This window comes from Pogona vitticeps, chromosome 4, assembly GCF_051106095.1.
Source record: "Pogona vitticeps strain Pit_001003342236 chromosome 4, PviZW2.1, whole genome shotgun sequence".
NCBI lineage: Eukaryota > Metazoa > Chordata > Lepidosauria > Squamata > Agamidae > Pogona > Pogona vitticeps.
In genome coordinates, this window is record NC_135786.1 from 109,196,483 (window position 1) to 109,214,366 (window position 17,884).

The 17,884-nt window shown below is 41.3% G+C and overlaps 1 protein-coding gene across 6 annotated transcripts in view; it reads left to right on the top strand.

Annotated features, from left to right (window-relative positions):
• BRINP3 (BMP/retinoic acid inducible neural specific 3) overlaps positions 1-17,884 on the top strand; it is a 369,852-nt gene that overhangs the window by 72,906 nt on the left and 279,062 nt on the right. The gene's annotated exons all lie outside the window — the stretch shown is intronic.

Here is a 17,884-nt window from a genome sequence, read left to right on the forward strand (position 1 = left end):
GTCAGAATATTGAGACCTTGATTAAAGTGAATGAATACAAGCAAGCGTATATGTAATCAAATCCACGTTTATTGAATGAATAATAAAAGAACATCAATGATTTTACTTCTGTGATTTACATACCAAACCATAAATAAACCTTGTTATATTTGGCAGCAATAGTCTGGGATTCATACTTGGTACAGTGAGGGTAATATCCTCTGGTGGCAGCATAAAAGGGTGAAAAGAACAAGTTGTGTCCAAAGGTGAACCTGTGTGAGTGGGAAAACAAATAGGGGCCACTGGGGGTGTGCGACAGATGCTACCAGTAGCTTTTCACAAACTACTAAGGGTTGACTTTTCAGTCTCTACTGAACGATGCAGTCCCTGAGCTAGGAAGCAAGTGTGAGCTGAATCTATCTTGTCAACGTCCACCATTCAAATTTTAGGTAGGGTCTCTGATCCCCAGCATTAAAAAGTTGTCTTTTTGCACCTATTGAGACTTTCTGCAAGAGTAAATCCACCCCACCTCAAGTGTCTGCATGTTTGCAGAACTTATTTGCACTGGCATACACATATTTTAAAATGAGAATGACTAAAATGAGTATTCCTGCATTGAACAGGGGGGTGGACTTGATGGCCTTGCAGGCCCCTTCCAACTTCACTTTTCTATGATTCTATGATTCTATGAAAATCCACATAATTGAAACACTGTCACGTTCCCGGGGGTTACAACAGCTGAGGTCCGATAAGCCAGTCCAAAGTCAGGAATACTAGGAATGCAAAGCCGATATCCAATTACCAAACCAACTCACAGAACGTAGTCCAAGGTCAGAGTCCAAAGTCAAATACACAACATAGTCCAAAGTCAGAGTCTAGAGTCAGGAGTTCAGGAAACACAGTTCAAGGTTGTAGGAGCATGGATGCAAGTCAGAGGTTTTGACTTGCTGCTTCCATGAAATTCTAGCTGACTAGGAGCTGTTTTTATAGTAAAAGAGCCCCTTGAGCTGCTGGAAATCTTTCCATCCTGTCAGTACTCAGGGCTAGTTGAACGGAGGTTTCTGTGGACAGCCTTCGAGCGATCCTCTGACTTTTTTGCCATAAGTCTTCCCCGAAGCCTGGCCCGAAGCTTGTCTGCTGGGGAAGGAGAATCTGGAGGCAATTCAGGTGTTTCTGATTGCTCAGCATTCTCCTCAGCCTCAGTTAACCCTTCTGGTTCCAGGTCTTCAGCTGCACTCATGGCAAACACACAAAGAGAGAGAGAGAGAGAGTTCAATGAGAAAATGTACAAGTAAAATGCATAGATTAACATACACAGTAGTAAAAATTCTTAGCATTCTCTATGTAAACTGGTGTGAAACAGGGATACAAAGATAATGCAGGTAGAGTTTGGGTGAAAGGCTGTGAATTTGGGATGAAGAGATTGGCTACTTTTTAAGGAGAAAGATGGGATAGAAATTATAATGAGATTGTCATATCCCTAATGTATGCACCACTTAACCTTACAGTTTTGTTTAAACAGAACTGTTTCATTTGTTCCTGTGTGTTTTCTCTCTTCTGCTTCTGTGGCACTCTCTCCATCCTGGATATGCTAATGTTGCTATCGCTTTGTGACCTCAGGAATTTCCAACACACTTAATGTCTCTCTCCCCCCCCCCCCTCCATGCACAAGGGATGCCCTGGTCATCCCCGATGGGCTATTTGCCTCATCTCTGTGCCCCTATAGATACACAGAGATCCTGGAAGTAGGGTGCCCTGAGGATGCAAACATCAGGAATGGGATCCAAGAGGAAGATGAGTCACACCTGGAGGGTGAGGGCACAGCTGGTGCAGGATGGTGGAAACTGGGCTTAAAGAAGGAGGGAGATAAGGAAGAGAGGAGGTAGCTGATTTCATTAGATATATAGTCAGAGAGCTAGTCCAAGGCTTGGGAGGAAACCACTTCCCGTCTTCTTTGTTCTGGGAGAAAATCATCCACTGCTCCTCCATGGACTGGGCAATGTGTCATCTTTGTCCCAGATAGAGGATAGGGAGAAGGAGCATTCATCTTCTTCCCAGTGGGGACCTCACAATTGCAAACCAGCTGCCCTTCCAAGCCATGACCTGGGAGGCCCATGCCAAAACTAAAAGGGTAATGAAGGTAGAAGTGGCCACACCACTGCCTACTCCAACTGATCTGGGAGTGGGACAGGTCACTGGGACAAGATGGCCCTCATTGGCCTGATACTACCAGCAGGGTGTCATATGTTTACAATCTGTGGACAACAAAAGGGTACTATGTGTAATTGAACCCCAAGGATAGTCAGCAAGCAATGAGGGGCTAGTAAGGAGAAGTCCCTCAATGCACTCTGAAGGGGAGAATAAGTGCTTCACCTGCTGCTGTCACTCACTGTTACAGGCAACTCTATATTTCTAAGCTCCAACTCTTACAGGCTAAAGGATAGCATTGTGTGAGGAAGTTGAGGGAGTATTGCCAAAGCTTCACCTCAGTCTTTCTGGAGAGTTGCCAGGCTTGGGAGCTTCCTTGAGCTGAGCATTGTGGACTAGGCCAGGGATTGCATAGCTCCAGGAGCCTCCCCAGGAAATGAGGGTGGAGGACCTGCATTCTCTGGATTTTGCCAGAGCTTTGAGTTACATACATCCTTTGATGAGACACACAAACAGGCAGGCAGGCAGGCAGGCAGAGCGACAGACAGACAAGCTAGTCCACTGAGCTGCTCAAGCAAAAGGCTCTCCTCCATCAAATACGCCAATTGAATGTAGCAGTCATACTCAAGGCCTTTCATCTGAACTTTAATTGTATGCACACAGGGATTTGAATTTGCATGACAAAACCAGACATCTGCTTTCGTGGATAATGCCCTCTGAGATGCTGGTACATAGGAAGGCAAGTATATTTGTGGAAATAAAATTACAAACTTTCCCAGATTTCTCATCTCCTGGGGTTGTACTTGTTGCCTTTCTCCATATGTTAGAAGAATGAGAAGCTTACTTAATGATATAATGTTGTTATCCATTTTCCATGCTGGACTCTGTTGTATCATGTAGGTGTGCTTATGATGTGAGTGTATTTATAACATTGGTTAAAGTACGGATGTGAACTTTAATAGCTTAATAGCTTCTTTCCCAGAAGGTTTAGAAGATTCATAGAATAGCCTGCAGAGCAAGATCTTAACTACCACCCCAAAGGCTTTATCTTTTTTAAAATAAGGAAATCCAATTTCAGTTTGAAAAGCACACAACATGACAAACTACTGTGGCTATGCAGATCATGAGTGCTTTATTGAGGGTATCAGATGGTCAGGTTCAAGTGACAGCAAGGAGCAAATAGGGGAAGTCAGAGATGATGTTGCCGGCACCTGTTGTACCTCAGAGTCTAGCAGGGGGACCACTGCTAGAGCCCCTTGGCCAGGCACTGATCCCTTGCTGGCTGATGCAGACAAGCTTTCTCTTATTGATTGCCTGCCAGGGAAGGGTTTCTAAATGCAGTGTTATGCTTTGTTGCTTTGAATGTGTTTTGGTGTTGATTTTGTTTACCCTTTTTATGTTGGGTGTTTGTTTGATTTTTTTAATGTGTGTATATTTACTGTTTTTAATCCTTTCATTATCTAAGCCATCTTGAGTCCTATTTAAGGAGAAATGTGGGGTAAAAATGAATGAATGAATGAATGAATGAATTGATGAATGAATGAATGTGACAGCCTCCTCACACGTCACCAAGGAGCTGCCACATCACACTCTCACACACTCACTTTATTCACGCTGCCACCAACCATTCCCTCAAAAGACTCTTCAGACTAATAAAGGATTTTGAAGGTAAAAACTTGTGTTTATTGGTAATAACAAAAGGAATGGTAAATCACTTTAATCACTCAAATAATAAGGCAATAACTAATAAAGTACCACACCCTCACACACTCTCTCACAGACCCTCACTATATAGCACAGTTCTTCACAATAGGAACAAGCCCTAACTTCCTAACCAGTCCCTATCAGGTCTCTATCTAGTCCCTATCTAAAGCACTCACACTCATTCTCTCCCCTTATATACATTGGCTCCACCCCTTATGTCCCACCTTCCGTCACACTATTGGCAGATGACATGCAGCTACAGCAATGATGGACAGGTGGTTTCCAAGCTACCATAACATTACCTCCCCCCTTATAAAAGTTGTTTTGTGGGGGAAAGCTAAAGTGCTTTTCACCCAAAACAACTGAACATAGCATTAAACAATACATTTCCCATATTGTAACACTTACCGATAAAATATTATACAAGGTTACACAACTATATCAATTTAAATATGTACTTACAATTATGTAATTAATTGCATATACATACACAAAAACATTACTTTAATAACCACATGCATTTAAAACTATATTAAACTCATTTTTAATTTCAGGAGTCCAACTTAGATCATCCGTCGTCTTCTGGTCTTCGGGATAAGGTGTCAGCGACACAGTTCAAAGTCCCTTTGACTACCTTAACCTCAAAATCATAGTCCTGCAAAAGAAGAGCCCACCTCATTAGTTTACTGTTCTGGGCTTTCATTGTCTTTAGCCACATTAGAGGTGAGTGGTCCGTACACAAAATGAAGTGTCTTCCCCAGATGTAAGGCTTCAGTTTCTGGATCGCGTACACGATGGCCCAACACTCTTTTTCGATGGTAGACATGTGCTTCTCACCCTTTTGGAGTTTCTTGCTCAGGTAGGACACGGGATGCTGGTCTCCGTTGTCATCACACTGGCACAGCACGGCTCCTACCCCGGCGTTAGATGCATCGGTGTAGATGATGAATTCTCTGTTGAAGTCTGAAGCATGCAACACAGGGTGGTTGGTTAAAGCTTCCTTTAGCTTCCCGAAAGCCACCTCGCAGTCCTCAGACCATGGGATGCGGTCATCACTCTTTTTCTTTGTTAGCTCGGTTAAAGGTGCTGCAATTTCACTAAATCTGGGGATAAATTTCCTATAATATCCCACTAAACCCAGAAAGGATCTTATCTTCTTTTTAGTATTGCGTCTAGGCCACTTAAATATGGCTTCTACTTTGGCCTCTAGGGGTTTGATTACACCTCCCCCTACCATATGACCCAAGTACTTCATCTCGGGGCTTCCTAGTTGACATTTGCTGGCTTTTACTGTTAACCCCGCCTCTTTCAACCGCTGCAGTACTATTTCCAGGTGACATAGGTGATCCTGCCAGGTGTTGCTAAAGATCCCTATATCGTCTATGTAAGCCACTGTAAATGCACTGAGCTCTTGCAGAGTTTTGTCCATCAGCCTTTGGAATGTAGCTGGGGAATTCCTAAGGCCAAAACTGAGGACCTGAAACTCAAACAAGCCGAAAGGGCTACAGAATGCGGTTTTTTCTTGGTCCCTAGGGTCTATTCTCATTTGCCAGAACCCTTTAGTTAGGTCTAAACAGGAAGTGTATCGACAACCCCCAATGGTCTCAATCAGGTTGTCAAGTCTAGGCATGGGTTATGCATCTGGTTTGGTCACTGCAGTTAATTTTCGGTAGTCTACACAGAACCTGATGCTTCCATCTGGTTTATCCACTAAAACTATTGGAACCAACCAAGCACTAGACGATGGTACTATAATGTTATCTTTTAGCATAGCATCTAACTCTTGGCGCACTTTATTTACATAAGGTCCAGTTACTCTATATGGGGTTACAGCTTGCGGGGGTGCGTTACCCGTCTCTATTCTATGCAACACTCCCTTGGCTACACCAGGTTTGCTTGAGAAAACCTGTTGATACTTAGTAACCAGTGCTTTTACAGTGGACCCTCTACTTAAGGAATTAATCCATATTGGAATGGTGGCTGCAAATCGAAAAGTCTGTAGGTCAAATTTCCATTGACCTACAATGCATTGAAAACCAATTAATCCCATAACCAGCAGTTTTTATTCTATTTTTGTTCCATTTTGGTTTTTTTCTGGTCTGTAAGTCGATTCTCTGGCTGCAAGTCAAATCTAAATTTTGCAGCCAGAGAAGTCTGTAACTCGAAAAGTCTGTAAGTCGAGCCGTCTGTAAGTCGAGGGTCCACTGTAGATCACTCTGCTGTTCTATAGTTAGAGCAGGGCTGATCTTCACATCCCCTGGATTAAACTTAGTTTCACCCCTTCCTTCCCAGAATGGTAAATCATGTTCTTCTTTCTCAGCTGCTTTCATTGCAAAAAGCACATTTTTTTTCTTCTCTATAATATGGCTTAAGGGCATTTACATGAACTACCCTCCTGCCTAGGTGTTCATCTCCTTCGATAATGTAATTAAGGTCACTCATTTTGTAAATGACCCTATAAGGTCCGTCCCAATTTAATTGTAGCTTATTTCCCTTGGTGGGTCTCAACATCAGTACCTCATCTCCAGGGTTATACTGTCTTTCTCGAGCCTTTCTATCATACCAAACTTTCTGTCTGACTTTTTGAGCTTTTAAGTTTTCAGCAGCCAATTCTAGATTTCTTTTGAGGCTGTTCATTAATGAGTCTATATAGGTGACTACATTTTGAGGATCTTCCTCTACAACCTGTTCCCAATTTTGCTTAATTAGATCAAGTGGACCTCTCACTTTTCTCCCAAATAGTAATTCAAAAGGGCTGAACCCGGTACTCCCTTGTGGGACTGATCTGTAGGAATATAAAAGTAATTGTAATTTCTGGTCCCAGTTATTAGGGTTCTCGGCTAAATATGCTTTAATCATTCTCATAAGGGTCCCATTGAATTTCTCTGTTAACCCATTACTTTGAGGATGATAGGGAGAAGTTTTTAAATGTTTAACGCCACAAATCTGCCACAATCTCTTCATCAGTTTGGATGTAAATGATGTTCCTAAGTCTGTTATAATCTCTGAAGGAAAACCCATCCTACTCATATAGTTTACCAGGGCATCAGCTACAGTATGGGTCTCAATGTTTCTCAAAGGAATGGCTTCAGGGTATCTTGTGGCATGATCAATAATGGTAAGAATAAACCTGTTTCCCCTATTCGTAACTTTAGGTCATGGTCCAATAATGTCTACTCCAATACATTTAAAAGGTGTGGAGATTACTGGTAAAGGGCACAGCTTAGCTTCAGTTTTATCACGGTTATGACCCTGTTTTTGGCACACATTACATCTCTGACAGAAATTTCTAATTTGTTTTCCTATTTCAGGCCAATAAAAGTTCTGAGTTATTCTCTGTTTGGTTTTATTTATACCCAAATGTGCAGCAAATATGTCTGAATGTCCCCTTTCTAAAATCATTGAGCGATATTTGTCTGGTACAACTAATTGGCATCTAATCTCCTGTCCCCCTTTAGAAATATTCATCAGAGTTTCTCTGTACAGCAAACCATGTTTGATAAGGAATCGTTCAGGGGATTCAGGGGATAATTCTCTGCTAGCCACTTTATCAAAACAACATTTTAAAGTGGGATCTGCTTGCTGCTCTTGGGAAAATATACTTTTCTGTGGTATTCCTAGTGAAAATGCCTCAGCTTGGGGTATATTTTCATCTCCCCCTTGGCAGTCAGTAACATTTTCAGCTGCCTCAGTTTGTTCTTGATGTGATTGAGTAATTACTAACACACTCTTAATGTGTTTTGAGAGGTCTGTCCCTATAAGTACTGCTGTAGGAATTTGCAAGAAAATTCCAACGCGCCAATTTCCTTGCCATCCTCGATAACGAATTAAAACTTTTGCTACAGGCAAAACTACCACTTCTTTTCCAATCCCTTTGATTGTCATATGTTCATTAGGAATAATGTGCCTCTGAGGTATAATATCAGGGTGACAAAGGGTAACTTGTGAGCACGTGTCTCTTAAAGCTAAATAGTTGTTTTCAAATATTCCTATATTATCACCAGCTGATTCAAATAATTGGGAATTAGTTCTTATATATAGACAGTGTCTTATTTCAGTAATAGGAAGATTATCGTCGTAACTTGAGACCTCTCCACTAAAAGTATCAATTGTAGAGCCCTCTGCTGGCGTTTCCATAACAACAGGCTCCTCTCTAGGGGAAGCTATCTGATCATTCTGAATACAGTAAACAGATTTGGCCTTGTTTAAATTCATTTTCTGAGGTAAAATTTCTTTATTTTCTTTTGTTTTATGACATTGGGAAGCAATATGGCCCTTCTCATGGCAGTGGAAGCAAATTCGGTCACTCCATGAGCTTTTTCCAGCTAATTTTTCTTTTCCCTCCAAAATTTGGCTCTTGGCTTGGCCCTGTTCTGAAGGCTTTCCAACAAAATGGCCGCCCAATTTCTGCTGGCTCTTAACTTGCCCTTTGAAATATTTAGTGTTGTCCTCCCATGTTTTCCTCATGTTTTTTCTCTCAGAATATATAGGCTTTCTAATTTGGGAAATGAAATCTGCAATCTCAGCTGCCTGTTTAACATCTGAAGGTCGTTTGTCTTTCACCAAGTATTTAATTTCACCATGTAAAAGGGAATAGAACTGTTCCAACCCTATAATATTTTTAAATTGTTGAATTGTCTGTGCACCCTCTTGTGCTAACCACTTATCTAAACATTTAACTACATTGGCACCAAGCTGTGTGTAAGATTCATCTGGTTTCTTAGACAGTGTTCTGAATTTCTGTCTCAGCTGTTCTGTATTTATGCCAAACCTAGCAAACACCATCTTTTTAAATTTTGAATAATTTTTAATCATATCGATTGGCATGTCAGTGTAGACTTCAGCCAGACACCCACTAATTTGAGATCTTAAAATTATCATTTTCTCTGACTTTCTGACAGAGAAATCTGCACATGCTCTTTCAAAAAGAGTTAGAAATGCTTTAGGACAGTCTCCTTGTTTAAATGTAGGATATTTCTTTAAATCTGATTTTGACAACTGCCCTTCTTCAGAATTGGAATTTCTGTTGTTGTTGTTATTGTTCTGGTTCATTAGTTCCAATTTCCTAATTTCCAAAGACATTCTCTCTCTCTCTAGGGCAATTTTCTCTCTTTCTAATCTTTCCTCCTTCTCTAGCTGTTTCATTCTGTATCCATGTGCTTGCGCCAACTCAAATTTTCTGAGCTCTGTTGAATCATCTCTAGAGGACTCTTCCTCTTGAGCTGAGGAAAATCTTCCTCTCTCCCATTAAACTCTTCATCTGAACTAGCTCACATCTCAGCAGATCTTGGTTCAAGTTCAGTTTTCTTGCTACGGGTTAATGGCATTTTATTCACACAAAAGGATCTTCTCTCTAGAGTCAAGCCTCTGTTTAAAGTGACTTTTTTTCCTTTCTGTGCTATGGTCTGGGATATTGAGTTGCAGTGTTCACCAGCACACAGCTAGTAACAGTAACTAAGATTCTTTGGCTTCTGCCCTTTTACACTGGGCCCCTTGCCAAACTAAGGATACTTTACTAGTTTGCCTTTGGCACCACTCTAAATTTAATACAGCTCTACCCACACCTAGGTTCTGCTGTTTTAAATGGAGATCCCTCAGCTTTTAGCTGCCTTTGATCTTCGCTATGTCCCCTCAGAGTTTCCCTAACTCTGGACACACTGATCAAACCACCACAGCCTTTGCTTTTGGGCCACTCTTCCTCACAAAATGGACACCACAGAGCTGGACAAGGACTCTCTCAGTTTACACACTGAAGTTATAGCGCGCCTCTACTAGATTTGCTCCCCGTGAGCCAAATCCTAGAAGGTAACCCACACTTTCCACTTCAGGTGCCCCTAACTGAAACCTTTGTTCTGGTCACTTTGGCCAAGGCTTTACTGGACAACTCGTATCCCGCCGCTGGACACCAGTTTTATTGTGACAGCCTCCTCACACGTCACCAAGGAGCTGCCATGTCACACTCTCACACACTCACTTTATTCACGCTGCCACCAACCATTCCCTCAAAAGACTCTTCAGACTAATAAAGGATTTTGAAGGTAAAAACTTGTGTTTATTGGTAATAACAAAAGGAATGGTAAATCACTTTAATCACTCAAATAATAAGGCAATAACTAATAAAGTACCACACACTCACACATTCTCTCACAGACCCTCACTATATAGCACAGTTCTTCACAATAGGAACAAGCCCTAACTCCCTAACCAGTCCCTAACCAGTCCCTATCAGGTCTCTATCTAGTCCCTATCTAAAGCACTCACACTCATTCTCTCCCCTTATATACATTGGCTCCACCCCTTATGTCCCACCTTCCGTCACGCTATTGGCAGATGACATGCAGCTACAGCAATGACGGACAGGTGGTTTCCAAGCTACCGTAACAATGAATGAATGAATGAATGAATTCTCCAAACTCCTTGAGAAGAGTGAAGAGGAGAGGAAGCATCTTTGACTTCCTCTGAGATATGTTATGGCTTGAGTCTTGCACTAGAAATAGGACAAAACAGATAAAAATTCTACTTGAGCCATGACGTTTACTTACTGAGTTTTTGGAGAATTTGTTCATCAGCTTTCCTTGCACCGTTGATATTGTTATACATCTCCATACTAACATCATCAGGTGGTGATTTATTTTTGTTCCATATTGCTCTAATGAGCTCCAATACAGGACCTGCTTGTTTGGATGCTAATATTACATTATGCCAAGCTATGTGTTTTGTGGGTGTGTGACCTTTGATGATTTTTCTTTTCGGCATTTTTCTGCTGGTTAGTCTCTTCTGCACCATATTCCATTGATGGGTAAAATAATGAAGGAAGGGGGGAGGGAAGAGTGAAATAGTCAGGAGAGGATGAAGGAACTAAACGAAGTAGAGAATAAGCTTCATTGGGAATGAGACACCAGGGAGCAAATCCAAGGAGCAAATCTTTGGTACCTGTAGTACCCAGATGACCCGACACATCTTAAGACATCCTGTAACACATACCCTTGAGACTTTAACAGTTTCTCAGCTTATTCACTCTAACAGGTTTGTTATAACTATGAAATGAAAATAGAATGATGTGTGCTGCTTCAAGTGTAGAAAGGATATAAATATAATCGATGAATATTGAAACATATGTAATTTGTAATTTAGAAGATTATGCAAGATGTGATCCAAGAAGCTATGTCAGAGGGTCAAGATAGTTTGTTCTGTATAAGGATGTAAGTGCGTGCGTACATTGTTGCTCTGTACAACCGGGAAATCAGCCAATCAGAGGGGAGACAAGTTCTTCACATACATCCTTGTAAAACGTGCACTGCAACACGACGTGTTGAGTTGTTTCTATCTGCTCCATTCCACATGAGCAAAGGCACTCTGCCCAGGGGATCTTTTTATACAGACCCTTCTGCACTGCTGAAGGTAGTGCTTTAAGCCAGGCCAGAATAAACACCCTTCTTTGCCTGGGCTGCTCCAACTGGGCAAAACAAGGTGCTGCTGTGACCTTGTATAAATTATCCTCCCTAAGGTAGAATTCTGGGGCACTGCTTAAATTATTTTGTCTCTCGATGTCCTCAATACGCTGCTTGATTATTTTCTTTGCCCGTTCCATTCCCATGGTTAACAGAGCCAACCTAGAGAGACCCAAAGAGGCTATTTTTTGTTCAATTAACTGAACCCATTTTGACTTTAAGGTTTCTTGCAGGATCAATGGTGCAAGACCAATAGGGAGATAAGACAGTCTGAGCCAGTACACGAGAATTGTAATCCATATCCTGGCTTCGATTTTAATTTGAGCAGTTTCCAATCTTAGTTTTACGTTGGCAACATCCCTGGGGACTCCTAATATTGCCCTCGGGAAATTTGACTGTACACGTTCTAGGGTTGCAATATTTGGGAAGCGGCCCAATTGGAAGCCATACAGTAGTTGAGCTACTGCTTTTGCGTGGAACAATTTAATGGCTGAGGGAATGTAATGCCCCCCCCCTTTGTTCTCATAAATTGTAATATTGCAGCAGAACTTCTCTGGGCGTTTAATGCCACATAATCACCGTGTACTTTCCTAGAGCCGTTAGATTGGAAAACGATACCTAAATATTTAAATTGGTGGATCTGATCAATTCTATGCTGATTTATCATCCATGTTCGCATTATTGGCCTTTTGGCAAAAGACATGATTTTTGTTTTTTTTGAAAATTAATTATCAGATCTTCCTGCTCACCATATATCTGTTTGTGAATGAGAAATGTAGCAAGATTTCTTCATAGCCCTTGTCCTGTATAAAACAGTTTATCTTGATACACTAACTATTCTAACTACCGAATCTTAAAGCAGACTGTAAAACATTCAGTATTATTCCCATATTGCTAATGGAGTTATTGAGGCTAAGAAACAAGAGATTGTCTAAGAGATACAAAGGTACAGGTGACCCAAAGAGGAGACATCCACTTCCTCAGCTGACATCCTTCTTAAAACCCAAGTTATGTCTCCAACCATTTTATTTAAACTATAGGTGAGGTCTCTTTGAGATGTGCAGAAGCATCCTGAAAAGTTTTCCTAGTTTTACAACTCTTTTCTTCGAGGCTTACCTAAAACAGTTTGCCTGAAGAGGTACAGAGATTTGTGGAGAAGATGAGTTGGGTCTTTCAAGGTTTTCTCACCCTTTAAAAATTGCCATTCCATTTGAGGTAGAAGAGACTGCATCACTGTAGTTTGTGTTGCTTCAGATTATACTGAAAAGTAGCAGGACAGAGAGAAGACTATCTTTCATGTCTGCACAGTTTATATCTACTTCTAGGGAGACAGTTTATTTTTAGCTTAGCAATAGCTGCTAAAACTGTGATCTACATGTTCAAGATAAAGTTGCTGTAGCATTTGTCTCATTCTTATGATCTAGAACAAAAATCTTAAAAGATTTTTCTCTTGTCTTCATAATGGGAAAATATTTTGTTCTGGTGTCAAGGAGACATTTTGCATTTGGAAGTATGATTTTCACAAAAAATGAAAAACGGTGTAGCTAACACAAAATTGAAACAATTGTTGCTTTGCTGCATGAGTTTCTCAAAATTAGTAGCCTGAGATGGATTGTACTTTTCAAAGCTATAAACCAGCCTACTTGTGCTTCCATATGCAGGAGCATGTCTATGTCTGTGCTCCTGCTTTGTTTCATGAATGGAAAAGGAATTTGTTTTGCACAGAGTCATTTTGCTCAAGTTGCAGAAACATCGATAAATAGGACGGCTTCTTGTCTTCTTGTCTAGGTGGTGAGATTTGTTTATGGGTTTTTTTGTGATTTCTCAGCTTATTGATAACAGACTGTCTCAGAGCCCAATCCCATTATTCAAAAATACCCCCCCCCCATTTAAAAAGAGATTAGCATGTTTTATATTGACTTAAATTTGGGTGTTTACAAAAGGCATGAGCATCTGCAGAGGAATGTGACAGGGGATTAAGTTTTTCTGCTCCTCTGCCAGGGATCTGTTTATTTTGAAGTGGATATGTTATGAATCGACCTGACCGATATGTCTTGCCCCACTGGGCAAAATTGCTTCCCATTTCTATGTTTCTGTGCTATTTATATCTCTCTGTGTGCTGGGTCTCTCCTCCATTGAAGAGGGAAGAGAGGTGGGTAGGAGGAAGATCATTTGTCTGCCAGCAGCTGCAAGTGGGGCTTCAGCTTGTTAGAGGAAGATTTATTGGTTTGAAATTTTGGAAAGGAAGGATGGATGCTGATGCTGATGCTGATGCTGATGCTGATGCTGATGCTGATGCTGATAATAATAATAATAATAATAATAATAATAATAATAATAATAATAATAATAATAATAATAATAATAATAATAATAATAATAACGACGACGACGACGGCGACGACGACGACGACGAAGAAGAAGAAGAAGAAGAAGAAGAAGAAGAAGAAGAAGAAGAAGAAGAAGAAGAAGAAGAAGAAGAAGGGGAGAGGTGAGGACAAGAAGGAAGAGGTGATTTCATATGATTTTTGTATGGAATCCTCACCAAACCACTGCGAAAATCATAGATCCCATCTGTGCCCACAGACTACCAATCCAAGGTATGCCTGGGACATACGTTTTTGTGGTTAGGGGAGATCCTTCATATAAAAATCATGGGGATTCATGAGGACCTATGCCTGGAGCCTGTGTTCCTGTGGTTTTGGCTGATGCTTTTTATAGAAATCATGGGGACCCATGGGGAGAATTGGAGTTGGACTCCAGGAATTGGAGTCCAAAGGGAAAGATGCTTCCTTCTCCTCCTCCACTGGCTCACTCCCTAGGTGGGAGGTTTGGGTCACCTGCACCCGGGGGGGGGGGGAAACTACCATCACACCTCCATCACCATAATTCTAAATCTATCTCTCCTCCTCTCTGTGTGTGCACATGAGTATATGTGCATGTGTGTGTTTGAATACGTACTGGAGTTTCTGGGGGAAAACATTTCCTCTTTCTCTCTCATCCCCTTCCCCCTAAGTTTCCATTCTCTCCAACCTCCCACTGGACCCACCTGATAGGTGGTGGAGACAGTGCCACTGGTAACACTGGCGGTGGCAGGGTGAGGATGTTCCCACACCCAGAAAAGTTTTGGACTTGGGTTAAAATACACATGGCTTCTGGCCGAATCAAAAAATTATTATCCTTCAGCCAATTTATTCTAGCAGTGGGAACAGGCCCTTATTGTGAACCAATAATTTTAAAAGTATTCTTTGTACCCTTACCATGAAGTTGCACAAACTACCCTTTTACCTTGTTTCCACACTAATTCCATCACAGGTGTGGAGCACCAGCCCTAAAATGTTCCACTTGAAGATGAATCTCTGTTACAATTCACTTCTAGATTTACTTTCTCACAAATATAACTTCTCAAACTGAACCATTTTTGGCCTTCCTTTGACATTCCTTGTATGTTTATCCTAAATAGCCTCCCCCAACTACAGCTAGAAAAACAAATCTGCTGGTTTTTTAAGTCTCAAGGTTTTTTTTCTCCCGTGAATATAATTCTTTTTGTAAATCTTCAGACTGAATTGAAATAAAATTCTCCTTGTCTTCACTAGCCAAATTCATTACGTGCAGCTAGTCCCATAAGGGAGAGAACCATGATGTACCTGTGCCCCTCTTTCTCTTTGTATGTGTGTGTGTATAGAGGTGGCAGCCTTAATTTAGCAATAACATAGTTGAATATGCAAGTATTCAAATCTAGTTTTTAAAGAATTAAGCACTCATTGCATTAGGTTTGTATGAATCTGCCAGTTTTGGTTCCCAATTAAAGCTGTTTCTAAAATCCACGTAAGAAATATGAAGAAACATGCAAATTCCAATTTCATCGTTATCAGCAGCAGCAGCATCACCATCTTCAAATAATTAAAACAAAATTCCACCTCCATCTTCCTCCTTGAAACTTCCTTTTAAATTAACCTCTGTGGCAATCCCGCTTTTAGGTATTAGATGGGGAATCAAGACAAGCATGCCATGTTGTTGCATGATGCTTGTGCAAACAAAATGCTGAAGTAAATTAGTGACTTTGGAAAAGGTTGGTGTTTACTGCTAGTATGGTTGAAATAGAGTGTAACCAGCAAAAAAAGATGAAAAAAAAATAGAACTGGCAAGATGAATGCAATTCTGCTAGCTGAAAATAATCAAAATACGAAGCTTTGATTTGCTGCGAATGAGCAGGACTGCCGATTTGGCAGAAAAAGACAACAAAATCTCAAGATGAGTTCTTGTAGAACTGCTTAGCATATCTGCAGCGTAAGCTATACCATGTCTTTCTTTACTGCTTCAAAGTGTCTTTCACACCTAGATCTATCAAAGGCAGTTTATCTGGCCAAAGAGCACTGCTTGCAAACATCAGGTGCTCACACATTTAGACGTGACAATTTCACATAAGTCACAGTGTATTACTGGTGAGAGAAAGGCAGGTGATGGCATTTGGTAATCTTTGAAACAGCCTTGTAAAGTGGACAGGTAGGATCTTGTGATTACCAATGCCTGACACAGAATAATTTTCCTATGGCCATCAAGAGAGCCCACAGCTAAAACACATTTGAACAATTACTTTCCACTTTAGCCCCCAATACTTTTACTCTGATAAAGATGCATTAGAAGTGCTATTTCAAGGGCCCTCCTGTTATTAGCTCCCATAAGATGGTCACCTCAGGTGGCAGAGCACTGGTTTGTGTGTGTGTGTGTGTGTGTGTGTGTGTGAGAGAGAGAGAGAGAGAGAGAGAGAGAGAGAGAGACAGAGAGAGAGAGAGAGAGAGAGAGACAGAGAGAGAGAGAGAGAGAGTCAGAGTTAGAGGGGCTGTGCTGCTCCCTACCACATCTGTATTCTTGGCTCATTGTTTAAATAATGTCCAGCCCCAACAATGTCCTTGGGTACATACCACTGTGGGAGGAGGACCAACAATATTTGTTGTGCCACAGCTTCACCAGCATGTAGGGGGCATGTTGTCTTCGTTGTTGCTATCTTCAACTGTGACTGCCTGTCTTAATTTTCCTTATTTTTATGAGTCTTGCTGTACATGATGGGTACAAGAGTTACCACCAGGGGGAAGCGCATCTCATGCTGCCTCAGGCAGTAGGAAACCTTTGCCATCCTGGTGAAGGGGTACAATTTTGTGATGGTGTTTCTTCTGAGGCCAAAGTAGATGTTGCATCCACTTCCATGTCATTTCCCTTTGCATTTTCACAAATGAAAAACAAAACAACAAGGTGCTTTAAGGGACTGTAAACATAAAAACTACTAAACTCTCTCCAGCTTTCCACCCCTTTGTATATATCATGGGTTCCCAACCTGAGGTTCACAATTCCCAAGGGGATCACAAAGTATTTTCTGGGGAGGGGGTTGCCAGGGTGATTTTAAGTTGCAATTATTTTAAACTAATTCCCATATGTGCCCATTAGAATTATATCTCATGGAGTTCAATGCATTGGCATTCAAGCCTTCATTTCTTGGCTGGGAATAAACAGCATTCAACTCAATGGGCCATAATTAAAAATGGATGGGGGAAGAACTACTGCTAGCTTCCACCAGGGGAATATTGCTTTGATCCTGCCCAGTTGCTGCCTTTGGAGCAAGCCGCTCCCCCACCCCCGCAACCCCTGATCCTGTTTGCTTCTAGTTTTCTGATATCCACTTCAGCCCAGGATTGTTTAAAATCTGGAATCCAAAGAGATGTGTGTGTAATAACCGGTGTGTCTTTTTTTCCTTGCTAGCAAAGGAGGAGGGAAAAAACACAGACACACACAGACACACACAGCCAGAAAGGGATTAGTGGCACCCAAGCAAGCATGACCTCATAGCCTTCCTGATTAGTAGCCCAATCCTGTGAATGTTTACTCATCAGTCAGTCCTACTGAATTCAATGGAACTTAACCCATGAGAAGACCGGAGGCGGAGGTCACAGGTTATTTGGCTATTATAAAAGGGGGTTGCAGCTCGAAAAAGTTTGGAAAACACTGGTGCATGTGAAGAGAGGTGGAGATAATTTTGTGTACAAAAGCATGAACAGCAGAGTGTTAAACAACCCCTCCCATCTTCTCTGCTTCTCCTCTCTGCCTCAGGTGTTCCTCCATTTGATCATGAAGGCTGTTAAGACTGTTTATGGACTGAAAAAGTACAAAGAGGAATCCAGCAAAATGTGTTGACAGATTTCTACCTTTTGTTGAATCTCAACACAGGTTTAACCTGTCATATCTCTGTGTGTGTTGTGTTTAGTCGTTTAGTCGTGTCCGACTCTTCGTGACCCCATGGACCAGAGCACGCCAGGCCCTCCTGTCTTCTACTGTCTCCCGGAGTTGTCATATCTCTAGACTTAGGTAAAATGTATTTCCCTTACCTTCACCCACCTACCATGCTTGAGCCCTAAGTTCTCCCATATAAAAATATGGATTACCTGCTCTCCCCAGGGGATGAAGTAAAGTGTTTCATTTGGATCCAATGAATGTCTTGCTTTAACCAACAAAGACTCCAAAGAAGGGGGGGAATCTGTCCCTATATATAGAACATACAGGAATTATGGTTGCTGTGGGTTTTCCAGGCTGTTTGGCCTGGAAACACA